At 49.1% G+C, this 27,907-nt stretch overlaps 1 pseudogene; it reads left to right on the top strand.

The window, feature by feature from the left end:
- Window positions 1–4,466: 4,466 nt before the first annotated feature.
- Window positions 4,467–27,907, top strand: part of LOC127200828 (small nuclear ribonucleoprotein Sm D2-like) — a 35,210-nt pseudogene continuing 11,769 nt past the window's right edge.

A 27,907-nucleotide genomic window follows, 5' to 3' on the forward strand; every position in this document is an offset into this window, starting at 1 on the left:
ACTGAGGTGTCCGGATGTGGCGTTGACACCCAGCTGGGACTTAGGATGAGGGGCCTTTTGTTAAGAGAGCCTCTGTGGCGGGAGGGGAGGGCAGTCTCCCTCCCCAATAGGAAGCCCGCTGGTGCTGATAGCTAATGAAGACTTTTATGATAGAAATGTAATTGTAAAAAAAAAAAAAAATTTAAATCGGTCTCAGTGCTTTCAATCCAAGAGTTCATTTGTTCCCTCATTCGTGCACTAAATAAGCCCTAATTAATCTTGAAGCTTGAAGAAAGAAGGCTAGATTGCCTCTTTCTCTGTAAGGACACACTTCATATTTTGGGGGAGTTTGAAGAGGCCCTTGAGCATTTCCTCCGGTGGTATTTTATTATCAGCGTTTTAGAGCAGCTTCATTAGGCTGCCGAGGTTGCTAATTGCATTACCATATTTTTAAGCCTCATAGGTGCGGGTCAGGTCTGACATCTTCCAAATGCTCCCATCCATTTGCCAGTTGGGCACCTCAGAGACTCCTGGTGCAGTTTGCTTCGGACCGAGGGATGGCCAGATGACTGACGTGAGCCTCTCAGGGACCTGCTGGCCACCACCAGGGAGGCAGGCCGGGACCAGGTCATTCTTACTTCTCCGAGGGAGTGTGGCTACAGAGCCAGCCTCGGGCGGAAAGAAGGCTCAGTAGGCAAAGACACTTGTCTCCAAGCTAAGGGTCCTGTGGTAGAAGGAAAGAATTTAGAGGGGAAAAAAGCACAGCTTTAAAAGTTACTGTGATATTGTCCTATGGAGAAAAAAAAATCCCTCCAATACCCTAGCCAAGGAGAGAGTACCAAAATAAGCTCATGTGTGCATGCGTGCATGATTGTGTACAGATATAAACATATGTGCACATATGTGTATGTGTGTGTTTAGACAGATATAAAAATATGGGCATATATGATAACTGTACATATGTGTGTAGGTAGATAAAAATACATTTGCATATATATGACTATGTATTTAGGTAGATATAAATATACGTGCATATATATATATATAAATACTATAGCTATCTGTTGCATAGCTATGAACGTAGATATGTATGAGCATAAATACACGTATATAGATAGGAATATACATGCACATGCTGTGTTAGTTACTTTTCTCATTGTTGTGACCAAATACTTGACAAGCACCAAATTAAGGAGCTGGAGAGATGGCTCAGCAGTTACAAATACTCTCTGCTCTAACAGAGGACCCAAGTTGGGTTCTGATCCCCCATATAAAGCTGCTCACAACCCCCTGTTACCCAGCTCCAAGGGATCTGACTCTTGTGCCCTCCATGGGCACCTGGACACACGCTATACACTCACATTACATACAAACAAGAATTAAAAAAAAAAAAAAAACTTTTAAAGGGTGGTAACGTCCATCCTACTGAGACAGGAAGATGGGCGAGATCTGATGTGGGAAGCAGTAACTCTGACCCGACCACTGGCCTCTCACAGGGGCTCAGCCCCAAGCGTGGACGGCTGTAGGCGGCTGAGCACCCAGCCCTAAGGCAGGGACCTCTCAGAGCCAGCAGGCTCCACCAACACACAAAGCTGGGTCCTGCTGACCAGCACCATGGGAAGACAGAGATTGGCTCACCCATTACCTCTCCCCAGACATCACCCTAGAGTGTAAATACACACTGTGGGGGTCAGCTCCCCATGGGGCAGAGGAGGGTGCTGTCCTCCTTCCCTGTCAGGAACAGGGCTGAGACCCAGAAGCCTCTGCTCGTCAGAGTCCCCCCACTAACTTTCCCTCACCTCCTTCTTGTGCTGTACCTCCCCCACTTGCCACCATGGGGCTCCCCCAGGCATCTTCTACACCTAGTCCTATTCCTGAGGTTGTGGCCTGGAGAGATCCAGGCCAGAGAAGGTTTGGAGCACCCTGATGGGGCCAGGGCAGGAGTGCTGATCCAAGATAGAGGCTCGGCATTGATAAAAGGATAACTGCCCGCCCGTGCTCAGTTGCTCAGCAGCTGCCCAGTCCCCACACCACCCTCCGCAGTGGATCCGTTTGACCTGCTGGCAGGCATACACATGGGACTTTTAATATCGATTCAAATGCTTCTAAGGAGATGGGCTTAAAAAAAAAAAAAAAACATACTAAAATCTTTCCTTCTCTCTCTCAGAGAGTCACTGGGTGCTACCAATCAGGCAGTCTCCTTCAAGGTTCCTGGGGAGCCAAGGAAGGAGGGTTAAATCCCACACCCGCCTCAGGTTGTGCAGTTTATGTGATGGTCACCCACCTTGGGGACTGTCCAGAGCCCACCTCAGTTTCATCTGTGAAATGAGAGAATAGCAACTCCTGGCAGGTTGTTCCTTGTGAGGCTTCGACAGCCTGTGTTCTGCAAGACCTGGAGCAAAGCTTGTCCATTGTGTCAGTCTTGTCATCGTCGTCATCGTCGTTATTTTCTGTGTGCAGGGACAGAGGTGCTAAGAGTTGGACATGTGTGAGTTCGAGTCCAGCTTGGGTTACATAGTACATCCTAGGGCTGCTCCTGCTACACAGTGAGACCCAAAACAAAGCCAGAGATGAGGGAGGAGGCGGCGCAGTCAGTAAATTGCTTGCCATCTGTCCTAGACTACCTTCTGGTGACGTAACACGCACCATGGCCAAAATGCAACCCGGAGTAGAGAAGGTTGATTTCATATTGCATCCCCTCAGAGAAACAGCCAAGGAAGGAAGAACCTAGAGCAGAAAGTGAGGCACAGACCATGGGAGAGTGGGCCGAGTCCTGGAGAGAGTGGGCGTGGCCTGCATGTGCATGGGCGGGGCTCCGGACTTCTGGGCATGGCCCAGGAGTTTTGGGAGGGGCCTAGGAGAGCGTGAGCCTTGCCCCTTCTGCCTGGCACAGTTACCTTTTGTCAGCAACGACCACCTGCCTAGGAGTGGCACCGCCCACAATGGGCTGGGGCCCCCTCACATCAGACAACAATCAAGAAAATGCCCTTACAAACATGCCCGCGGGCCAGTCTACTTTAGGCGGTTCCTCGACTGAGGTTCTCTCCTCCCGGATACGCTGACATTCAAGACTAACCATGGTGCCCCGCCAAGCACGAGGGTAGAATGCAGGTCTCCGGCACCCGTGTAAAAGCTGATATGGCATGTGATGTGTGTGTTGTAACCTCAGCACTGGGAGGTGGAGACAGGAGGATGCCCAAACTCACTGACCAGCTGGTCTAGACAACCCAGCAAGCTCTAGGTCCAATGAGAGACCCAGCCTCAAACACTAAGGTGAAAATCAACTGGGGAAGGCACCTGATGCTGACCTCTGGCCTCCGCATGCATGCATGCATGCATATGTACATCGCACATAAACTGGTGCACACACATGTATTTAAAAAAATGAGAAAGTTGCTAAGAGGTACAGTTCTGCACTGTAGCCAAGGACAGCTGCTCAGCTTGTCACTTCCCTTCATGGAGACCCCTCCAGAGGGCTCACAGTGTTCTTCAGCAAAGTCTTTCAAACTACGCTGACTGGAGGTTTGCGCTCCCCACTCCCACCCAGCCAGCCACTCCCCCAACACCATCAGAGGGGAAGAGGGTCAGCACAGCCACTCCCCCCCTCACACACAAAACACGCGTGGCCCCAAATCCATCCAATCTGTCAGGACCAGCTTGCCTCTTGCCCAGCAGTAGCCTGCAGAGTGCAAAGGATACATTCTGGAGTTACCAGCACCCAAGATCACTTCCCAAGCGCAGGCAACAGCAGCGGCTGTTGGTGTATACCCGTGACTGTGCGGAGAGTGTTATTGCAGGCGTCTTATCTCGCTCAACATTATTACTTCTTGAGGGTAAGAGAGCAAAGCGAGCCTAACAGAGCTACCAGCCCTCTGCTGCAGTGCCTGTACTTTGTATTCATGGGCAAGACAGAAAAACCTTCTAGGACTTGTGAAAGCAGCCAGAACTGCAGGGGCGGTCGGGGGGGGGGGGCGGGGGGAGGCAGGTATAACTACAAAGGAGCAGGCACAGGAGCTAAGTAGTGGAACAGTTCTTGAGTGTGTGGTTAACGAGGGAACAAGCACTAAGGTTCAAAACCACTCTCTCTCTCTGAGCCGGGCAGTGGCGGCACACGCCTTTAATCCCAGCACTCGGGAGGCAGAGGCAGGCGGATCTCTATGAGTTCAAGGCCAGCCTGGTCTACAAACTCAGTCCAGGACAACCTGGGCTACACAGAGAAACCCTGTCTCAAAAAAAAAAAAAAAAAAAAAAAAAAAAAAAAAAAAAAGAAAAGAAAAGAAAAGAAAAAAGAGAGCCGGGCATGGTGGCGCACGCCTTTAATCCCAGCACTCGGGAGGCAGAGGCAGGCGGATCGCTGTGAGTTCAAGGCCAGCCTGGTCTACAAAGCGAGTCCAGAACAGCCAAGGCTACACAGAGAGACCCTGTCTTGGAAAAAAAAAAAAAAAGCTACATCCGAAGCAACGCGCTGGAGCAGGAGTGATCTGCAAGTGAAATCTTCACCATGAGTCTCCTCAACAAACTCAAGAGCGAGATGACCCCAGAGGAGCTGCAGAAGTGGGAGGAGGAGGAATTCAACACAGGTCCCCTGTCGGTGCTCACACAGTCGGTCAAGAACAACACACAAGTGCTCATTAACTGTCGCAATAACAAGAAGCTCCTGGGCCGGGTGAAGCCCTTTGACAGGCATTGCGACATGGTGCTGGAGAATGTGAAGGAGATGTGAACCGAGGTCCCCGAGAGCGGCAAGGGCAAGAAGTCCAAGCCTGTCAACAAGGACCGATCGTGGTGCTGCGGAACCCACTCATCGCGGGCAAGTAGAGAGGAGGCCCTCCTCCTGTCTGTGGGAGCCCACTGTCTCACTGCCCTGCCAAGCCCTGCCCCAAGAATGGAAATAAAGCCCTGTGTGTTTTTGCTTGTTTTCTAAAAAAAAAAAAAAGGAAAACCAAAAAAAAAAAATAATCTCTGTCTCTGTGTCTCTCTGTCTCTCTCTGTCTGTCTGTCTCTGTCTGTCTGTCTGTCTGTCTCTTTCCTCTTTCTCTGTGTCTCTCTGTCTCTGTCTGTCTGTCTCGGTGTCTCTGTCTCTCTGTGTGTCTCTGTCTCTGTCTCTCTCTCTCACTCCCCTCTCCAACCCCACCCCCACCCGGCAAATTGTGTTCCTATGACTGATGCTATGACTGATGCTATTCCTCATCGCTTTCAGAGTAAGGAAGTCACCAGGGTTCCATCTGTTATGTTTATACAGACAAATACATCTCTGTCATCACTTGGCCCACAGGCCGGCTGGGGAATCAGGCTGGCCACACCCCAACTGCTCTACCCCCACCCCCACCTCCACAACCCCCTGTGGAAGAGCCCAGCAGACACACTTTGGCCTTATTGATCACCAGGCTGCTTCATTACCTCTGTGGGCTGTAGGTCAATAGGCTCACAGCAACATAATAGACTTTTTAAGAAAATCAATTAAGCAGAAATTATATATATATATATATATGTGTGTGTGTGTGTATATATATATATATATATATATATATATATATATATATATATATATATATTAACGTGCACAGCACAGCTCCCTCCAAGAGCTGTCTCATAACAAGTGGGGCCAAGGCCGAGCTGAAAAGCACACAGGCAGTGATAGAAACCAGCTGAACTTGAAGCTGAAGAGACTGGCTGGGGGAAAGGAGGGGACCAGTTCACAGCATAGCCTACTAGAGAGCTGTGAGTAACGCACTGGCCACCTGGCCTGATCCCTGCACATCCTTTTGTGGCAAAAACCTGTAGGCACGCCTCATTTGTCTTGATTTTAAAGACGTGGAATTGAGGCTTGTTAGAAAGCTCAGCGCACTGTCTGATTTTCCCATTCGCGAAGCAGAAGGAAGCTGGATGGGTGTAAAAGTGAAACACGGCCAGGCTGTGGCTATCCAACCTCAGCACTTGCCTCACATGCCTTGTCCCCAAGGCTGCAGAGAAGCACCTGGGTCTCCAGGAAGCCAGGCCAAGGCTTCATACAGAGGTGGTGTGTGTGTGTGTGTGTGTGTGTGTGTGTGTGTGTGTGTGTGTGTGTGGCTTCTGACACCTGCAACACCCAGCAACTGGCCACAAACATCTGAGGGGAGGTACAAATAAATGTGTGTGTGAGGGGTGCATGTGGGTGCAGGTGCATACACGCATGTAAGTGTAAATGCACAAGGATGAGATCAGAGGACCAAGACCACCTCCAGTGTTGTTCCTCAGGCACCTTCCACTTTCTGTTTGAGACAGGGACTCTCACTAGCCTGGAAATCTACCACATAGATTGGCCTCCTAGTCAGCAAGCTCCAGGGATCCTCCTGTCTCGACCTCCACAGGGTTACAAGTGTAAAGCACCACCCCTGGCCTTTTACCTGGGGTCTGGCATCCTAACTCAGGTCCTCAGCGCTTGCAAGGCAAGCTGTCTGGATCTGTCTCCTCAGAGCCCATGCTTGGCAGCTCAGGACACAAAGCAAAGCCAGAGTGTCCTGGGGAGTGGAGGTGCACAGAGTAACCCCACAGGGATGCACAGAGATTTTCAGCTGGTGAGGCCAACCCACCCAATCGTGATTCCCTCTACTTCAACCTTCTTGGCGCTTTCTTTCTGGTCTGTTGTGATTGTGGACCTTTTAGAGGAGGATGAAAAAGAGCAGATTCTCTTCCTCCTTCTAACAACTCTGAGATAAACCACTCAAATGGCCACGGAGACATTTTTGTGTGGAGCCCAGCAGGAGAGTGGCCGAAAGCCCACAGCTCTGCCAAATGCAGGGAACCACGTGTCCCAGCCAGGGTAGAATAAATAACAAAGTCGTAAACCCCACAGAGAAGCCGAGCGCTGACATTTAAAAGTCTCCTTCCGCTTTGTTCTCCTGGTTCATGTCATCAGGGTACTGGCATGGAATCTCAGCTGTAATTTATGCCCATTTTGGGGTGGATCTTATTTACCGGCATTTCCTCCCGTCTGGGTCTGGGTGTCTCGGGCCTGTCCTTGGGTAACTCAGGTGGTCTTTCTGAGACTCCCTTCCTGCCTCAACCCTGGGTAGACACAGAGCAAGTGTGTGTGTGTGTGTGTGTGTGTGTGAGAGAGAGAGAGAGAGAGAGAGAGAGAGAATACGTGTGTGCGTGCCTGTGTGCACGTGTATGTGCATGTGTGTACCCCTAACGTGTGGATGCCAGAGAACAGCCTCAGGTGTCATTCTTTAGCCACTGTTTACCTTGTGTTTTAAAAAAAGATCTCTTACTGGACCAGAACTTATCAGATGGGCCGGGCTGGCTGGTCAGGGACCTGTCATCTCAGCCTTCCCAGTCCTGGGGTTCCAAGCATGTGCCACCATGCCTGGCTTTTTTACACAGGTGCTGGGGCTCCAACTCAGGTCTCCAGCTTGCACTTTACCAAGCCCAGACTGCTGTTGTGCGCATCACCTGTGGACGTCAAGCCTGTGCTCTTACTTTGTTTTCTCTTGTAGGCTCTCCCTCCTCTTCCTACCATATCTGTTTTGTTTCCCTTGGAATAGGGAAGACTGCAAAAAATCTGGATTGCAGTAAGAAGCCCAGTTTCTCCCTGCATTAATAATAATAATAATAATAATAATAATAATAATAATAATAATAATAATAATAAATAACCTGAGTGACCCTCAGATAATTCTCAGGCCCAGGTGGAGCTGCCTGGAGACAAGAATCTGTCTGAAAATGGAACTAACACCCCATCACTCCTTGCTGCTGTGAGAGATGAACGGCTGCCTGCCCTGATCCTTGGCCTCGCTCCAGATGGTAGAGCTGGGAGGCTCCTGGGATGCTGGGATACATGCCCACTTTAGAGAAAGGAAAACTGTTAGAAAGAAGTACAAATGGAAGTCTTCTAGCTCCTGTGAATTGCAGGTGAGCACCTCCAACATGGATGTACTAATTACATTTCCAGTGGTGAATGCCCTGAACAAGACAACTGATAGAAGTTGGGCTTACAGTTGTAGGAGGTTACAGTCCATGTCGTCGAGGAGCAAAGACACAGCGGCAGGAATGGCCGAGAGCTCACATCTTGATCCATAAGCAGAAGGAGGCTTTGGAAACCTCAAAGCCCACCTCCATGACACACCTCCTCCAACAAGGCCACGCCCCAGATCCTTCTCAGACAGTTCCAACTGGGGACTGAGTATTCAAATATTTGAGCCAATGAGGGCGACTCGCATTCAAATGCCACAGAGTCTTTTGTCCCAACACACTTCACAGTAGCTAGAAAGGAGCTCAGCTAAACACTGAATGAGCCATCCAAGGAACCACATTGAACTTTCCTCACTGAGCCATTCCGAGAGTCAATGGCAGCCATGTGAGCGCTGGGTTCTGAGAGACTCTGTGGGAAGGAAGTAAAGGAAAAAGCAACAGCCTTCCATAATAAGCGAGGTAGAAACAAGACATTCCTCTGTGTGGCCTGTTGGTACAGTCTTCCTAGAGAACCCTAAAATTTTGTGTCTAGGGCAATTAAGAGTGCATACTGCTCTTGCAGAGGACTTGAATTTGGTTTGTAACACTCACATTGGGCAGCTCAGCAATGCCTGTAACTCTAGCTTTAGGGGACCAAACGCTCTCTTCTAAAAATCCTCTGGCACCCGCACTCACGGATGAGTGTACACAACTAAAACTAAATTAAAAAAAAAAAGATCAAGTTGAGGATTTGGCGATGGGAGGTTACCCAGGATCACAGAAAGTTCTCATGTAGACTCTTAGGAAAAGGGCACAGAGGTGGAACCTTAAGAGCAGACTTGACGCCATTGAAAGCTGAGACTGTAGTAGACACACAGGATGCGACCATGAGCCGTGGAAGGCAGGCAGAGATTAGGATTCACCCTCGAGTCTCAGAGTTGACAAAACTTGATTTTTCTTCCATCTGAGGGGCCAGGCAGTGGTTTAGTAGTGGGGTTCTCACCTCACACACACACACAAGCATGGGGTTACATTTCTAGCCCTCCATGAAACACCCTAGCCTTTAGAACTAGAGGATAATAAATTTTATTATCTCAGCAGCCAAGCTTTGGATAATTTGATACAGCCGCTGTAAGGAACTAATACCGCAGTAAAGTGTCACAATCACTCTTCCTTTGATTTGTGATTCTTAACAATAATTTTAATAGAAGAATAAATTTTCATTTAAAGAATCAAATTCAATAAAATATTTCATGCGTGCACTAAAATTTGCATTTACCAAACATAAATATTTCTCACCGCAGTTCGTGCTGTTTCATTGTTTTAAAGCTGAAACAGAAATAAAAGCTATGCACGCTCCCACAGATTGATGGGATCGGAGCCAAGCTCTGTTCCTTCAGTGACGCCAGCACCGTGCTGTTGTAGCTCATTACGGCTCCGCTGTCTCAATGCAGGAGAGTGAGATCCTGCAGGTGAGGTCATATAGAGGCACCTGCAGGCTGAGGTAAGGCCTCTAGCTACATAGACTGAATGTCCTGACTTCAGTCCCAGGAACCCATGAAGCGGTACACATCTGTGATTCATTCTAATGATCTTACAGCAAGAGAGGAGACAGAGAAAGGAGAGCTGCTGGGTACACAGCACACTCGTGGGAAGAACAAGAGAGATGCTTCTTCAATAAGGTGGAAGGGGAGAACCAAGTCCTTAAAGCGGTCCTCTGATCTCAGTACATATACCTGAGCATGCTTGTGCCTGCACGCATACTCACATAGGTGCCACGTGCACACACAAATATGTGTTTTGTTTTGTTTTTGAGAAAGGGTCTTACTATGCATCCCTGGCCAGCCTAGAACTTGCTGTGTAGACCAGGCTGCCCTGAAACTCATGAGATCTACCTGCCTCTCCCCAGTGTTCAGAAAGAGTGAGCCATCAAGTTTGGCTATTCTAAAGTGTATGCGCGTGCCAGTGTGTTCACCCGACATGTGCATGTGTGGTTTTGTGTGTGTGTGTGTATGTATATGTGTGTATATGTGTATATGTGTGTACATGAGTGCAGGTGCCCATGGAACCCAGAGGAGAGCATCAGGTCCTTTGAAGCTGGAGTTACAGGCAGTTATGATGTGCCCAGGATGGGTTCTGGGAACCAAATTCTCATTATTTGCAAAAATAGCAAGTGCTCTTAACCACTGAGCCATCTCTCAAGCCTCTTCGAATATTTTTTAAAGGCAAAGCAGGGCAGTCTCAAACCATAAGGAATTACTTTCCAGATGAACACAAGCATCCAGTCTGTTGTTGGGGGCCAAGATACCTAATTTTTAAAGTGTGCTAATTTGACACTTATATATACTTTAGTAGTCCACAGTGACACTGCATGTTTCAGTGTAAACAACTGATGTCAATCAGACTTGCTCAGTATTAGGTGTGTGATGTTTAATAAAGAGGAGAATAGCTTTCTGTGGGTTTTAATATTGTTTTGAAACTTGCCCCCTGTACTGCCTGTCCTCATCACTGGCATGTGGAACAGACAGCTCCCATGCCTACTCCTGTAGCGCGCTGGTTTCTCGCTGTCCAGGAAGAAGGAAGGGCGTTCTCTTGGCTCAAAAGCTAAGTTTTCCTCTAGCCCTTGGTTGTCAGGGGCCCGGGGGTAGGGGGGAGCATCCAGGGCAGTGTTGAGCCTCTCGGTCTCAGAGAGAACATGTGGGCAGAGGGTGAGGGGAAGAGGGAATTTTATGAGAAGACCCAAGCCCTTCATGAGCAGAAAGCAGCAGGGGTCTTTCCTCGGCCCCACACAGAGCAGCTTGCAAGAGAGCTATGGGAAGGCTCAGCTGATGTCCCAGCAGCAGATGGGTCCCTGTGCAGCCCTTTCTTCTCAGAGCACCCAGCCTGCTGAGCCCAGCCTCCCTGACAGGCCTGCTAAGGCCACCAACTCTTAGATCCCTCACACAGGCTTCACGCCTAAAGGGGCAGGCCTCAACCAGGAGCTCCTGTCGCAGGACACTTGGCTCTGACCAGTCTTGCAAACCGGAGCGTCTGTGTCTCCAGCAACCCAGCTCCCCAGTGCTCCAGACTGCAGGTGCTAGCTCTCAGGGTAAGAAACAGGGAGGTACTTGTGGCCTTCCAGAACTGGGACCCTGCAGGGCTACAGGGTGCATAGGCAGGCCTTGTCAGCCAGCAGCCTGCATGCGGTGCCTGCCCAGGAAAGCCAGTTATGACACTAAGTCTTTACCCCACACACAGACTCTCCCCCTGACTGAGACAAAGGCTTCTTGGTGCATCGAAATGGCGGCTCACCTGTCGCTATCCTGAAGCCCTTCCCCTGGCCCCATCCTTCAGTCAAGAAAGGTCTTTGCCTACCCATTATGCTTTTAAATTTACATTTGTTTATTGCCCCCCCCCCTTCGTGTCTGTGTCTGTGCTGTGTGTCTGTGTCTCCACTGTGTGTATTGCCTGCCATAGCACACCCCTGGAGGTCAGAGGACAGTCCTCTTCTACCATGTGGCTCCTGCCTGGCCTTGCCTGGCTTTACCCACTGAGTCACCTTGCAAGTTTTGACCTATTTAGTGTGGTTTTAGGAAAAGGGTCTCCAGGTATAAGTCAGGCTGGCTTGGAACTCATTGTGTAGACTGGCCTTAAACTCAGCCACCCTCATTCCGCAGCCTGCCCGGGTGCTAAAATTACAGGCAAGAGCCTCCACTCCGGCCTTAGCTTTGGCCTTTTACCAGAAGCTTTCGGGAGAGCTTTAGTAGTGCCCCTTGGGGAGTCATTTAAAGGCTTTAGGGGTTACCCCAGGGGTTACCTGGACCAGCCCCCGTTGTGAATTGAGCTGGAGTGGCAACTGAGTGGGGTGGGTAAGCAGTGGGCAAGAATGCCCCCACCCTGCCGGAATGCAAATCCCTGGCAGCTGAGATGAATGCTCCAGCCGATGGCAGGCAGGGTTCCCAGTGGGAGACATTTGTCATTTCCACTTTCCCGCAAGAGCCCCCCCTCCCCCGCCTCTGCCATCCTTCACCCCCCTCCCATCCAGGTAGCTCCACCGGGGGGCACAGGTGCCTGTGACAAACAAAGGCAGCTCCCTGCTCCCACCTCCTCCTGTCTGAAGAGATGCTGTCTGGCCTGCTGCCACCATGGATGTGGGCCGCCCAGGCCATGCACAGAGCAGCCTCTCTCAGACATCAGGCAATGGCCCTTTGTCTCCCACAGGGATAATTCGAAACCTCATACCTCTTTCCTCTGTGGGCTTCCCTGCTAATTGGCCTAGTGTGTGCTCTGTGGCCATGCAGCTAAGATTTTCCATGATGTCAGCAGAGCTCCAAGGTGCCTGGATTCACCCATCAGGCATAGAGCAGGGAAGTGTCAGGCCTGGTTGTGTTCCAGAGAGAATTAGCATGCTGCTTGGCCTCTTCCTGCTGCTGCTGTGAGGGGGAGGGGGGGGGCAGACCGGTTGATACAGGGATAGCAAGATGAACCTCTCCATCCCCGAGACTGTGACATTGCCAGGCCAACGCAAACCACCACCTCTCCTGTATGGGGGCTCCTCTTCTTAAGAGCAGAGGAAAGAGAGCATCACAGACTCAAGGGTTCCAGACCAAGAGCCAGGAAGTAACAATCTACAAAGACAAACTGGGAGCCCTTCCCTAGTCCTGGGGAGCTGCCTCCCAGGCTCAGAGCTGATTCCCTAGTGAGGGACTGGGCTGGCAAATCTCACCCTCCCCACTCCTCCCTCCTCCAAAGTGGGGGCCCCAACAAGCATTTCCTCATTGAATTAAAAGGCAAGAGGCAGGGCAGAAAGACAGAAAATAAATAAATAAATAAAAGGGATATGAGGAGAGAGAAGCCCCAGAGAACTAGTTTGCCTTTCCCGCTAAAAAATATCAAGAAATTTAAATATGTATCTTCAAGATGGCTCAGCAGGTAAAGATGCTGGCCTCTAAGTCTGAAGGGCAGAGTTAGATCTCTGGGACCCACATAGTTGAGGGTGAGAGCTGGCTCCCACAAAGTACCCCCCTGACCACTCCATGTATGCTGTGGCATATATGCACACACATATAAATTAATACGCCAATAAATATAATTTTAAAAGAGAAAAGAAATCTCAATATAACTAACAAAGCCCAAATTACCTATAGAGAGAAGCACAGAGATTTCTCAAATAGGGACATTAAGAATAACAAAAAAGGGGCTGGAGAGATGGCTCAGAGGTTTAGAGAACTGACTGTTCCTCCAGAGGTCCTGAGTTCAATTCCCAGCAACCACATGGTGGCTCACAACCATCTATAATGTGATCTGATGCTTTCTTCTGGCCTGCGGGTGTACATGCAGCCAGAGCACTGTATACATAATAAATAAATAAATATTTTAAATTAATAATAAAAAATAAAGAAAACCCAGGAGGTGGTGGTGCACACCTTTAATCTCAGCACTTGGGAGGCAGAGGCAGGTGGATCACTGTGAGTTAGAGGCCAGCCTGGTCTACAAAGCGAGTCCAGGACAGCCAAGGCTACACAGAGAAACCTTGTCTTGGAAAAAAGAAAAAACAAAAAACAAAAAAGGTCCATAAAGTTACCCTCTGAGTACTACACATGTGCACATGCATTAGCAAGTACAATCTAAAGAAAGTTTAATTTAAGAAGTGGACTATGCCTACTTAGAGCCACAGTGTTTGCAGCCTTGAGTTTAGCTGTGCCAGCATGCCTGTCTTTCCCAAACCGAAACAATGCACCTCAGAAAACTTGCACTCTCCCATTTCTCTCTCTCTGTGTGTGTGTGTGTGTGTGTGTGTGTGTGTGTGTGTGTGTGTGTGTGCAAGCACCTGGATATAGACACCCCAAAAGGCCAGAAGAGAGTATTGCATCCCCTGAAGCCACCTTGGGGGTGTTGGGAACTCAGGCCCTCTGCAAAGGCAATTAGTGGGTGCTATTAGCCGCTGAGCCAGCACTCCAGGCCTCCATGCTGTCCATGAATTCAGAGGAACTCAGAAATCCGCGGGCCTCCACCTCCTGAGTGCTCGGATTAAAGGCAAGTGCTGCTGCCCTGCTTAATTCTTTACTTCAGTTTTAATTTTTGCCTATGTGTGTGTGGGAGGGGGTTTCTGCACGTGAGTATAGGTGCTTGTGCAAGCTAGAGGTGTGGAATTCCCTGGAGCTAGAGTCACAGGCAGTGTTGTGAGCCATCTGACTTGGGTGCTGGGAACTGAATTTGGGTCCCCTGTAAGGGCAGCAAGTGCCCTAACATCTAACCCATCTCTCCAGTAGTGAGTTTTTTGTTTTTTTTTTTTTTTTTTAATGTGTGTGAGTGCTCTATTTTGCCTGTACACCTGCATGACAGAAGAGGGCATTAGATCATATTACAGATGGTTATGAGCCACCATGTGGTTGCCAGGAATTGAACTCAGGACCTTTAGAAGAGCAGGCAGTACTCTTAACCACTGAGCTATCTCTCCAGCTCCTTGAATGTTTCTTAATTTAAACTTGGCTTATTCTTTTTTTTTTTTTTTTTTTTTTTTCCGTTTTTCGGGACAAGTTTTTTCTGTGTAATAGACCTGGCTGACCTGGACACACTATGTAGACGAAGCTGGCCTTGAACTCATGAAGATGCCCCTGTCTCTGCCTCTCGAGTGTAGGGATTAAAGGCGTGTGCCACCACGATCGGCTGCTTATTCTTGTTTAGATAGGGTCTCCCTGGATGGCCTGGAACCTGCTATGTGTAGACCCTTCTGCCTCTGCCTACTGAGTGCTCAGATTAAAGACGTATATCCCCATGTCCCCCATGGAAACTCCATCCTTTGAGCAGTGTAACTTAGTAAGTCACAGAATTGCCTATCAAACCATTTTAAAGGCACATATCTTGAGGAGTCTTTCGAGAAGCACACACTCGTGGCTTGGAAGCGCCCTGTACCCTTCGATCTACGGCGCAGACAAGCTTTAACTCTGCCTAATACACTGGTGCTGCTTCCTGCTGCCTTGTGCTCAATTCTCTTCTGTACCGTAAGCAAGGATCCAGCTCTATCTGAGTGGTGTCCCTAGGCAGGAGGGGACCCCTGGGGCTGCTGTCAGGCCCACTAAGCTGTGTGTCCCTGCTGCCCAACAGAACCAACACACACTCAGTTCTGGAAAGACTTGAAACTCTCTGGCGGTGCTGGGGGTTGAATTGCCATCTTGGTGTTGAAAACGTATGCCTCTCTTTGGCCTTTGTGCTCCTCACACGTTTGCTACCATCGCTTAAAAGTCCACTTAGTGAAAACTTTTGCCGTGAGTTGTCAGCTTTGGATCACAATGGTTCTTACAGCGTCATGGGCTGCCAGGGAGAGGTACTGTGACCCATGGCTCTGCTGACTGCTAGTCATTACCAAAAGCTCCCAGAAACAAAGACCCCAAGCTTAGTCATCAGTATCCACGCAAAAGCTGCCTCAGTGGTTGTGTGCCTGTAATCCCAGCCTGCTGGGGGCAGTCTAGCCAAAGTGGTGAGCTCTAGGTTCAGTGAGAGACTCTGCCTCAAAAAATAAGGTGGAGAGTAATTATGGAAGACATCCAGTGCTGACCTTCGGTCTACACACACACACACACACACACACACACACACACACACACACACACACACACGCACACACGCACACACACAGACATGGTTACATGTATGTACACACATGAACATATACATGTGGTGGGGGAGGGCGGTGGCAAAGAAAGCTCCAGACCCCCAGACCCGCCGGATGTGGTGGTGCACGCTTTTAATCCCAGCACTCGGGAGGCAGAGGCAGGCATATCACTATGAGTTCGAGGCCAGCCTGATCTACAAAGTGAGTGTCCAGGACAGCCAAGGCTACACAGAGAAACCCTATCTTGAAGAAAAAAAAAAAAAATAGAAGGCTCCAGACCCAGCCTGTGTGTCAGTTTGGAAGCTTGAGTCCAACTGCCCTGTTGTTCTGTCTCCTGCCTTCTTCCAGCTTTCACCCTAAGCAAAGAAAGATGCCCGAAAAAGCGTAAAACACTTTTTTCCCAGGGTTTCTCTGTGTAGCCCCGGCTGTCCTGTAGACCAGGCTGGCCTCGAACTCACAGTGATCTGCTTGCCTTTGCCTCCTGAGCACTGGGATTACAGGCATAAACTCTTCTTGACTGCAACTCCTCCTTTGCCAATTAATGAAGGACTCCTAAATTAACCACTTCTTTCTAGATTTGGCTCTTCCCAATGTGGGATTTCTCTGCTGGGGAGGAGGCCTGCCCCACTCCACTCTTGCTGCACCTCTTACCTGCCCCCCACTCTCTCCAACCTGATGAAGCCTCGCCCTGCTAACTTCCCTGGTCCCACACTCTACTCCCTGGAGATGATGTCCGTGTCAGCTCAGGGACCTGAAGAAAAATAGAATGGAAGTTCACTGAAAACAGGGAGGAGGGGCCTTCAGTAAATGTGGATGTTTTTAAATCACTGTAATTAACTGGGATGAATACTGTGAATTGGAGGCATAAAAGCTAAATGGGGCCTTAACTATTTGTCATATACTCAAAGGGGGTCATCGGAGAGTAGGACACAGGGATGTGTTTCTGCTTTCCTCAGGGTTGCTTCTGCCTCGTAAGTGCTTGCATTGGGCATGTGTATATGTGCACGCAGATCACACGCACACACACACCCCACAGATGCATGCACAGACATACTCGCTCACACACACACACACACACACACACACACATTCCCTCTGTCCCATGCTCACATATAAACACTCAGCACACACTCCCTCCACTGTCTGTAATGCCTGTCTCTCTCACACTCAGGGCTGCCCTGAGGCAGTCTTGACTACAAAGGAGAAGTTCGATACTGAGAACAGAGGCTGGTAGAATCTGGCTTTTAACTTCTTGAAATTTTTTTCTCAGAGGCCCTAGGATCTTTCTGTTCCAGAGCTATGTGGAGAGAGAGGGGTTTGGGGGACATGGCTTCTTAGGGGACAGCCCCAGCCAAGCTTGGCTGCTTGCCCCTGACCACCCCAGTGAAGGGGTGTATCCATGCACTTGCAGTCCCAACTCCTTCCTCAGCCGACTAGAAGGGTGGGGGCAGGTGCACCCCCTTTGGATTGGGCTCTACAAAACACCCAGGCAGTTTCTGCTTAGACTTGTTCTTTCCCCAGTTCTGGGAGCGGGAAAGAGTCTGGGTCAGCTGTGGCCTGAGGGCCTCTGAGAGGCTTTGTAAAATCCCTCTGGCCAAGCACCTGCCGGCTCTCACAGCTTCCTCTTAGACCCTGAGGCACTGGAGAGGCAGGGCCTCTGGTTAGCGAGAAAGTGAAGCAAGGAGCCAGCCAGTTAACTCTCCCATTCTTAGCCTAGAAATCTCCCAGAGGAAGGAAAGCCAGAAGAGGGCTTTTCTGGAAACACATTGACGCTGGTGGTTCTGTTTTAGGATGGGGTGAGGAATGTAAGGCATGTCCGCCTGGCCTACCCTGTGCTCACACTGTCCTGCACAGCCAAGGCCTCCCTCTGTTTCTTTTCTTTCTCACGCCCTCTTGCTGGGCCCACACCTTGGAAAAGGAAAGGAGGGAGGGAGGAAGAAGACAAAGGCAGCACAGCTTAGGTGTTCTCCAGATACCTCCTAGACCAGAAACCCACTGCTCTTGTTTGCCACAGAGCCAATAAGGACCTCTGGCTCTCCGGTCTTGCCTTAAGATTATGGTCTTCTGAGCCAGGCTAGGAGCCCACAGCTTGGAGAACCAGGCTTTGGCAGAAGACAAGTCCTCAGCACAGCCAGCCTGGACAGACTCAGAGCCAGGAAGCTTAGGCACATGACTTGGCCTTTTAGCTCGGCCAGGGGAGAGCGTGCCAACTCTAAGCTCCCTCCCTTTCTCTCCAGAGCATCTCTGGAGCCAGTCTCTTGGTCAGAGGCACGCACAGCATCTCAGCTAAGTAACCTAAGTGCCTGCTCATCCCTAAAACACTGAAGTAAACCTACCACAGGAAAGCTTGCCCTGCAGCCTGTGTGCTGGTAGGGTGCTTCATCCTAGCTTCGCTTTCTCCTTCTTTTCCTTTGTCCGTGTGGATGTGCATGTCCAGCTCATCGTGTTCAGGTGTGTGTGTGTGTGTTCTTGCACATGTGTGTCTGTGGAGGACTGCTTCTGTCATGTTCAGAAGCATTAGCTCATTTGAGACAGTCTCTTATTGGCCTGGAGCTCACTAATTACAATGGTCTGGCTGGCCAAACAGCTTCCAGGATCCTCCGGCCTCCTCTTCATCAGTGCTGAGCTTACAAATGGAGGCCACCGCCCAACGTATTTATGTGGGTTCTAGGGCTCGAACTCAGGCCCTTGTGATTGCAAGGCAAGTAAGTACTTTTAACTCCGATCCCTCCTCCTTTCTTTTTCTTCAAATTAATATTTATTTTTCTTTTATGTGCATTTATTAAATGTTGACCTGCATTTATGAATGACAACCATGTGTGAGTAGTTGGTCTGTAAACCAGGAAAGGACATGAGAACTCTCAGAACTGGAGTTACAGACGGCTGTGAGGCACCGTGTGGGTGCTGGGAACCAAACCTGGGTCCTTCGCAAGAGTAATAAGTGCTCTTAACAGTCGAGCCATCTCTCTGGCACCAAAATATTATCTTTTCTAATCTATCACCAATCTTCACAATCACATGGTAAGTAAGCTGGTTGCAGGCTGAGAGTCAGCCCCACTGAGCCCACACCGGCAAGCCGCAACCAGAGACACGGTTTCCTGTTCCTTATCTTCACCGATGGCCCCGAGTTCCAGGGACAAATTTTTATATGTTAATAATTAAGGCAGTAAGATAATGATAGATTCAAGGCATCAGATATTATGTTATACGGAGTGTATTAAATGAGCATGAGGGGAGAAGGAAAAGGGGGAGGGGTACCCCAGGAGAAGGAAAAGGGGGAGGGGTACCCCAGGAGAAGGAAAAGGGGGAGGGGTACCCCAGGAGAAGGAAAAGGGGGAGGGGCACCCCAGGAGAAGGAAAAGGGGGAGGGGCACCCCGGGAGAAGGAAAAGGGGGAGGGGTACCCCGGGAGAAGGAAAAGGGGGAGGGGTACCCCAGGAGAAGGAAAAGGGGGAGGGGTACCCCAGGAGAAGGAAAAGGGGGAGGGGTGCCCCAGGAGAAGGAAAAGGGGGAGGGGTGCCCCAGGAGAAGGAAAAGGGGGAGGGGTGCCCCGGAGACAGGGACAGGGACAGGAAGAAGAAGAAGAAGAAGAAGAAGAAGAAGAAGAAGAAGAAGAAGAAGAAGAAGAAGAAGAGTAGAGAGAAAGAGGAAGAGGAAGAAAGGGGTCAAGAGGAATAAAGTGGGCCACGGTTTGTCCTTTTATATGGCCCTGGGCAGGGCCACACCCCCATGGCAGGCAAGCAGTGACATCATAGGTAGGTGGACTGAAACAGAATGCTAACACTAATGAACGTGGTGCTTTGACAAGTGCCCCTTAGGCGAGGGGAAAATCTGGGTTCTAGGTTCTCTTTAGGCTCATATGGATGTTGTCTGAATTCACAGACCCAAACAGACACCCAGGAGAGTCTGCTAGCTCAGCTCTGCTGTGGCCAAGGCTAGTCTTCCCTCACTCCCCACATCCTTCCTGTCCTGCGGATGCTGATGAGCTTCACCATACGGAGATCACACCGGATTTCTACCCCGTGATTGACAACGGGAAGAAAGTCTATGTTCTCTGTATTTGGAGGATGCACTTTGGACATCTGAAACACACTGCTTGACGTCATACGACTCTGGTCCCAGCCCACCAGGAGAAGATACTCTCAGTTTGGGCAAAGGCTTTGCGCTGAAGCTGGATGTGGTGGTGTAGTATGCCAGTCTACAGAGAATTCCAGGACATCCAGGAACTACACACACACACACACACACACACACACACACACACACCACACCACATACAGACACATACACACATACACATATATACATAAAACCACTCACACATACATGCACACATACACATCTACACACACAATCACACACATACATGCACACACACATATACATACATACACATATACACACACATACACACACACAGAGACAGAGACAAATAGAGACTGATAGACAGTATGTGGGGGGGTTGAGTATTGTTTCTCCTTTATTTTTTATTTCATGTGTGTGCGTGTTCTGCCTGCATGTTTGTCTATCTGTGTGCTACGTGCACACAGTGACTGAAGAGGCCAGAAGAAGACGTTGGATCACCTGGGACTGGAATTGCACAGGAGCTGCCACGTGAGTGCTGAGAATTAAACTCTGGTCCTCTGGCAGAGCAGCTGCTGGGCCATTTTAACCTCTGAGCCATCTCTCCAGCCCCAGAGCTGACTGTCTATTAGGCAGTCACTGCACACTCTGCTGCCTGTTAGCTCCCTCGCTGCTCTCAAGTGCCTTAGAAAGCAGGGTTTTCTCACCACTGTCCTGGGAGAGAGAAGGGCAGTCAGTTACTCAAGGCTTCTGGGTGCCACTGGTGGGGCGGGTGGGTGGCGAGGGAGTGGTGAGGAATCACACGTGCCAGCTTCATGACACCAAAGTCAAGCTCTCGCTGCCGCCACTGCTGCTGTGGCTGCTACTCCCCAGGGGCGGGAGCTCAGATGGCAGGATGTGACCGCAGGAAAGCAGGGATTATTTTGCTAAATGAATGCGAACCAGTGTTTCCTAAGGGCTCTCAGCATCCCTCCTGGCTTAATCTAAGTGTTCTTTCTGTATTCCAAAACTGTGAGGAATAGGAGGGAGAGAGAAGGAGAGGGACAGTGAGACAAAGCATAAATAAGGAGGGAGAGAGAGGTGGGGACACCTGAAAATGCATTTCATTCTATAAGTGAAGGTGTATCTTTATAGTTACTGTTAAAACAAGTTTATCAGGGGCTAAAGGCTAGGCTCAGCTTATAAAGTGCCTCCTGAGCAAGCAAGAGACCATGAGTTCTGGGCCCCAGAACTCTCATGATAAAGAGAGATGGAGAGACGGCTCAGAGAGACGCTCTTGCAGAGGACCCAGGTTCAGTTCCTAGCATCACGTGGCAGCTCACAATGGCCCATCACTCTGGCTCTAGAGAATCTGATATTTCTGACCCTCCACAGGCTCCCACACATGGGCGGTACACACCCAGGCCCACGTGCACTCACACACACACACACACACACACACACACACACACACACTAAATCTTTTTAAGCCAGATGCTGCAAGGCACACCTGTAGACCCACAGTGGGGGGTCGATGAAAACTGGATGATTCCTGGACAGACTAGCAACTTGGTGAGCTCTGGGTTCAGTGTGAGAGCCTGACTCAGTAAGGTGGGGAGCGACTGGAAGACCCTACCTACCCGCGAGCTTCCAGGTGAGTCTCCTGGCTCCACCTCCATTCAGGGTGTGAATGGAGCTTTCTCCGTGGTTTCTGGCTGTGAGCCAGCTTCGCCAGCCAGCTCAGCAAGTGCTTTTACACTGAGTCACTACAGCTCTGGTCTCTACACCTTTAGACACTTCAATTCACAGAAGGCAAAGTCTGTGGCCACACTTTTAATTTGTTTGCAGGATCTTGTTTGCTTGCTTGCTTGCTTTTAGAGATGGTCCTGGAACTTGCTCGCTAGACCAGGCCGGCCTGGTCTTAGAGACTCAGCGATCCTCCTGCTTCTGCTGGGATTAAAGGTGTGTGCCACCCACCACCTGGCCAATTTATTTGCAATTTTATGTATCAAGGCCAGTAAAATGGCTTAGCAGGTAAAATAAAGGTGCTTTCTGCCAACCCGAGTTCAGTCCCAAGAAGTCACATGATGGAAAGAAAAAGCTGGCACCTTGCAAGTTGGTACTTTGACATCCACACTCAAACCTTAGCACGCCCCCCCCCAAGCACGTACGTGCACACACACACACACACACACACACACACACACACACACACACAATTTTTTACAATTAGTTTTTCAAGTCTTATGTGGCTGTTTCCCAATGTATTTTCCCAGCAGGTTGGTAGGGTGTTTTATTTTATTATTATTATTTTCTCCAGTAGCAATTAACCTAACAAACCTCTGCTCCCCTGCTCTCCATGTAGATGAGACACTTCAGAGGACACCAGATAGGCTTGTTGCTTTGCGTTTCAGAGCCTTCTGAGAGAGGGCTCCCTTTTCAGAGGCAAGCAGAACAAACAACGGGGCTCGTTTTTTAACTGCACAATCTTAGTAATTAGAGAGAAGAGGTCCCTCAGGTAACTGCTGAGAAAGGTACCCTTAATTTGACCCTCCTTTACACGGTCCAATTTTCAATAAAACCAGACACCTCACCTCCCTCAGGAGACCGACTCCGGGTCTGTGAAGCCTAGAGCTTGCTGGGGCTCAGTCAGTTGGAAGGTCTCCCTCCTCAGCCCTCCACATCAAACCAGCCCTCCTGGTTTCTGCCTGTTTCTTACCTAGGGAGAGCAGTGACTGGCTCCCACACCCCATGGCAGCATCAGTGGAGTGGAGCTGCCTCCCTCTGCGCCATCGCTATTACTTTGGATGATCTGCTCAAACCTTCTAATCCTACTGTCAGTGGAGACGCAAGGCGGCACTTGATGGTTTATTCATTGTTTGCTTGTTTATTTATTGGCTGACGTTTCTATTGCCATTACTGTTTTGCTGGAAACAAAAGGAAATATAGACGCCCACTTCTCACTCTAGAACACCTCCCTACTTAAACCCAAATCCCAGGCTATATGCCTGTAGATCGCAAACTTCCCAGGCTCGCCCTGAAGTGCGCAGTGAGCTCTGGGTTTGGCTTCGGCCTCAGCTCCCCCACAGCCCCCACTTTTGATGTTCGCTCAGAACGGAGACAGGCATTGCAGACATATGGGAACTTCAGGCACAGGTTTTCAGTTCCAGCGCATTGGAGACACGGGGACCCTTATCCAGCTCTGAGTGTTTGCTTCCATGCACCAGCCTTTCCCATCCAAACCCTTGCATCCCTGGGGCTCGGCACCAGGGAGCACATCTGGGGTTCAGCATTCAGCACAGGATGGCCTTACAGGCGACCAGGCAGGTAGGGTCCTGGGTGAAGAAGAGGGCGGCCAGTTTTCTTCCTCCCTGGTCTCTCCCAACACCTGAAGATAGAGAGCAGTGTGCATTGGCCCAACGCATTTCAGGTTTACCTGGGCCCTGCTCCTTCATTCTTTTTGTTGGTGGTGTGCTTATTTTGCCTTTTTTGTTTGTTTGTTTGTTTGGTTGGTTGGTTCTTAACATTTTTATCCAAGCATGGGCTATATACCCCACCCCCTTTTTTTCAAGACAGGCTTTCTCTGTGTTTAGTTGGCTGTCCTGGAACTGACCCTGTAGGCCAAGCTTGCCTCAAATCCAGAGATCTGCCTTCTTCTGCCTCCTGAGTGCTGGGATTAAAGGTGTGTGCCACCGGCACCACCACCACCTGCATTTTTAATTCAATTGGTAAATACTGTGCTTTTGGGTAGATGACTGCACACATACCACAAGTGGGTGGAGGTCAAGGGGTCATTTGTGAGAGTTGGTTCTCTGTTTCTACCATGTGGATCCTGAGGACCAAACTTAGATGGTTTGGCTGCAAGTGCCTGTACCCAGTGAATGCTCTTTACAGCCCTGTTGCTTATTTGTTTGTTTGTTTTTGCTTGTTTGTTTGTTTTTAGCCAGTGCTCACAGTGTAGAGCTGGCTGGCCTGGAACTCATGCACACCAGATTAACCTTAAAGTCAGATGTTGGCCCTTGCCTGTTTTCTACATGCTGGGTCTACAGACTTGCACCACCACTCCTAGACTGCACCTTCATTCTTTTTTTTTTAAAGATTTGTTTATTTATTATTATGTATAGTGTTCTGTCTGCATGTACACCTTGCAGGCCAGAAAAGGGCATCAGATCCCATTATAGATGGTTGTGAGCCACCATGTGGTTCAGGACCTCTGAAAGAGTAGTCAGTGCTCTTAACCTCTGAGCCATCTCTCCAGCCCTGCACCTTCATTCTTGAAGGACAAGTGGTAAGCCTCAGTGGGTGAAAAATATGACTGCCCAGTGTAAGCAAAATACCGTCCCCTGAACCGTACACAAATCATGTAACTCAGTGTGGTATACAGCTTATCTCTTATTTCTCTGACTGTTTGAATTCAATGTAGTTTCCCACTAATGAAACCAAATCCTTTCTTTGTAAATGCAATACAGTGGTATTTCTGAACACCCAGGCATTTAAGGTCACTGGGCAACAAAGCAAGGCCCTCTTGTTTAAACACATAAAACAAGCTGGATATGGTAGCATATGTTTTTAATCCCAGTACTTGGGAAGCAGAGGTAGGCAGATAGATGTCTGAGTTCAAGGCCAGCCTGGTCTACATAGTTGAGCTCTGGGTCAGCCATAGCCACATAGTGAGACCCTGTCTCAAAACAAAACAAACTAGCAAAAAAGCAACTATTCCAAACATATAGGGCTTAAGAATAAAAGGAGTCTTCGGCACACAAGGACTGATTTGATCTAATGTGACATAGCTTGGGTAGCCGCGGTGGGGCTCTGTGTGTGTATGTGTGTGTGTGTGCAAATATTTGCGTATACACATGCAAATGTCTCTGCCCCCTGTGCATTGTGGAGGCCGGAGGTCAATGTTAGGTGTCTTTTCCAATGGCTTTCCATCTTACTTGTTTGAAACGGGGTCTGCCGGTGAGCTCCGGGCTCAGCGACTGGTGTACTGTTTGACCCGTGAGCACCCAGGATTCTCTGGTCTGTGCTTTCCCAGTGTTGGAGTTACAGGTTCTCGCCACCAAACCTGGATTTCTACACGGGTGTTGGGGATTCGAACTCAGGTTCTCATAATTGTGCAGCAAGCACTTAACCCGCTGAGCAATCGCTCCGGGACCCATTTTTGGCTTTCTAGGACCCTAACCGTGTAACCAGGCGGACTTTGAAATCCAAGGATGACCTTGAACCTTTGGCCCTCTTACCTCCTCTTCCTGAATGCTGAGATTACCACGAGCATCACCACACCTAGTTTCCATGGTGCCGGGGATGCAACCCAGGGCTCTGTGCACACAGGCAGGTAGGCACTCTATCAACTGAACTACATCCTCTGCCAACCGCAAACTTATTCTGTGAAAGAGAGACAAGCTCGCCCTCCATCCCGTAGTCTCTATCATGCAGTGACTTCCTCTCCGCTTTTCTTGGAAGTGGGTTTGGACTGGAGAGGTGAGGCTCCCTCCTGAGCCTCCCCCAGTGATGCTTAGCCACAGGTGTCCCCCTCCTGAGCCTCCCCCAGTGATGCTTAGCCACAGGTGTCCCCCAAAGTCTTCTCTAGCTTAGCTCTGCCAGCGTAAGCCACTCCCCACTGCTTAGCTCCCCCACAGTGACCTCAGATGTCATTGTCAAAGCTCTCTAGTGATGGTCACCACCAAGCCTAGTGTCCGTGGTGCCGAAACCCCCACTCCTTTTTATCACAGAGCATGGGGTGGGGTTTATGACTTGGTTCTGGAATGTTCTCCCTCCTCGCTTCCTGGGCACAGTTGCCTTGTTCCTCTCCCAACTTTCTGCCTGGCGGCTCCCTCCTCTTCCTGCCCATCTTTTGCCTTGGTAAAGTATTCTGACAAACAGCAGCCTGGGGAAACGGGGGTGGGGGGTGGGGGTGGGGTGTGAGGGGGATAGGGGGGTGGGGGATGGGGATGGGGATGCTGTTCTGGTTCTCAGCTGAAGTGTGTGGTCCACCATGGCGGGAAGCCACATCACATCCGCAGTCAGGGACAAAAAGCCGTGAGGGCTAATTCATACACAGCTCAGCTTCTCATGTCTTACACCGGCCACAGTTCCCACCCAGGAATTGTCCCGCCCACAGTCAGGATGACTCTCCCACCTCAATTAACTTAACCAAGATAATCCCTTAAGGGCGGGGCTCGAATCCCATTCTAAATCTCGTCAAACTTGACAACTGAGGTTAGCCCTCACAGCCAAGTCGGCACCGTGCCCAGGCGCGAGACGTGGCTGCTGCTCTGTATCTCTCCTCAAGTGACATTTTAGTCAGGCACTAGGAGCTCTGTAGGGATGGCACTCAAACCCACATGCCTTACTTGACAGAGAAAGAGGGTCTTTGCTCACAGTTTTGTACCGCACACAATACTAATGAACACATTTTTAAAATACAGTGATAAAAACAGTTACAAATAATCTCACCACACAGAGACTGCTAGCATTTGGGGAGGCTCTTCTTCTAGCTTCTTTTATATGTGTAAGTATATTTAATGTACATGTAGGCAAAACACACATAAAAAATAAATTTAAATTTTAAATAAGTAATAAAGTTATATGTACATCAAATAATTGTTTCTAATGCATTACTTGCAATTTGCTTTAAGTATGTGTTTTATTTGTACACCTGTTTTACTTATTAATATTTTTAAAATATTTTTATTGTCTGCATTTATATATTTGTATACATCTATGTGTGCATATCATATGCATGCATGCAGTACCCAGACAGTTGTAGCCACCTTGTAGGTGCTGGTAACCACACCAGGGTCTTCTGCAAGAATAACAAGTTCTCTTAACCACTGAGTTATCTCTCTGGCCTTACTGTATACCTATTTTATTTACCTGAGGTTGCATAAAAATTTCTAGGCAAACAGGCCTTGCATATGTTCAAGAAGCCCTACTACGTGTGTTTTATGTGTTATTTCTTTTTCAACTGTTTATTTATTGTGTGTATGCATACATGTACATGCCATGGCAAGTGCTCTTTCCTTCTGACCATTACACGAAGTGCCTTTACCCACGGAGCCCTCTTACTTCTTTTTTACTTTCCCTCCTTGCCTACAGCTTTGTAAACATGTAATATCTGCATAATAATACATTGAAATGATGTGTGTTAACCTGACTAATTGTTTTGTAACAGGTTATTTTAAAACGTTATTATTCTTAGTTCATTGTTTGTGTTATTATTTTATTTTTATGTACATAGCAAGGGTTTTTTTTATACTGACTGAGCCATCTCCCCAGCTCAAAAAATGTGCTATTCTAAAAATACAACCTGAAGTATTTTCAAAGTTTAACCTGGGAGACCAGAGAGATGGCTCAGTGGTTAAGAATGCTTGCTGCTCTTCCAGAGAACCCAAGTTCAGCTCCCAGCACCCACAGTGGGCAGTTCACAGCTGCTCTCCAAGGGATCTGACATAATTTGCTGGTCTCTGAGGGTGCCTTACACGCACACATGCACACACACACACACACCAAAACACAACAATTTAAAACATTTTACAAACCCAAATAGAAATGAAGACATCAAGGCCAGCATAGTAGTGACCTCACATCTTAGGACTTCAGTCACCTTCTTTCTTGTTCTTCCAAAAGCAATGTGAGACAGAAGATGTTTGGTCATGGCATTCCCAAGGCTCCCAGCTTCAACCAGGTACTCTCGGGGATAAGCTCATCCGAGAACATGGCTCTCCTCCTCAGACTCTCTTCAGAGACCCACTCTCACCCTCTCTGACACTCTCCTTAATGGGCTGGGATGACAACTCCCTAAGCCACTGGGCATAATTGATAGAGCTACAAGGGGCCAGTGGCTGGCTATCTTCTCAGTTTCTTTAATTTAATCTCTCTCCCAACAGTCATTTAATAGATCTAAGTCACTGTAAGATGCCAGGGACAGTGGATAGGTGTCCATAAATCCCTCAGACCCACAAGAAGCCCTGCCCTCTCCCTGATTTAGGGAGCTACGCGGAGACTCAGACGAAAGGGAGCTCCACCCGGGCTCAGGACAGAAAGCAACTGGCAGAGCATGCAAGAAACCCCCAGGACTGGTCATTACAGAGGGACAGGCAGCGAGGAGCTCCTTAGCACCGTGGCCATGCATTCACTCCTGTGGAGAGCAATGAGAAGCCACGGATGAAATGGCCACTTGGAAGCTGCCAAAGATCTTGAGGGATTAGGAATGAAGTCGCTGACCAGTTTGCTCCATCGCTTAGCACTTTATGGAGCTGCTCGGTTTGTGCCAGGCACCAGGGAATCCAGCTAACTGGAACTGGCCCCAGCCTTGCAGCAAGTCTCATGGCTGCTGTGT

This window comes from Acomys russatus, chromosome 16 (assembly GCF_903995435.1).
Source record: "Acomys russatus chromosome 16, mAcoRus1.1, whole genome shotgun sequence".
NCBI classification, from domain to species: domain Eukaryota; kingdom Metazoa; phylum Chordata; class Mammalia; order Rodentia; family Muridae; genus Acomys; species Acomys russatus.